Source organism: Microtus pennsylvanicus, unplaced genomic scaffold, assembly GCF_037038515.1.
Source record: "Microtus pennsylvanicus isolate mMicPen1 unplaced genomic scaffold, mMicPen1.hap1 Scaffold_57, whole genome shotgun sequence".
Lineage (NCBI taxonomy): Eukaryota > Metazoa > Chordata > Mammalia > Rodentia > Cricetidae > Microtus > Microtus pennsylvanicus.
In genome coordinates this window covers 111,952-112,500 of record NW_027460991.1, presented here as the reverse complement: position 1 = coordinate 112,500, position 549 = coordinate 111,952, and positions in this window count along the sequence as shown.

Genomic DNA, 549 nt, shown 5'->3' with positions numbered 1-549 from the left:
GCACGTAACGCGGCAATCAGCCGACCCTCCCCCGGCTCGGAGGGAGGAGGGCCAAAGAGACCCACACGCGGTGGGCATAGCGAAACGCGCGACGGGGAACAAAGCACCCGGCGCGCCTCACAGGAACCCCCACGAACCACAGCGAGGAGTGCGGGGGGGCTTTCACAGGGCTCGGGTCGGATAACCGCACCCCTGCCTTCCACACACCACCGGTAAAGGTGGGGAGGAGAGACGAGGGGCCCGCTGGCAGAACGAGAAGAGCGGCCGCCATTCGCCATGAATGTCCGTCCCTCGCCTGGCGCGGCTTAGGCCTCCGGCCCGAATGAACACAGGGCAAGCGCACCACATCGATCAACAAAGCAGAACCGGGAAGAATCGAGCGAGAGATCAACCACAGACCCAACACATGCCACAGAAAAAAAAAAAAAAAAAAAAGAAAACCCTTCACACCTCCACACCAAAAAAGAGCGGTGGGGGGTCAACAGGGAATCCAATTAAAGAGGAGTGCACTCGGGAGGCACATAACATGAGGCAGCAGAAGGGCCGGGC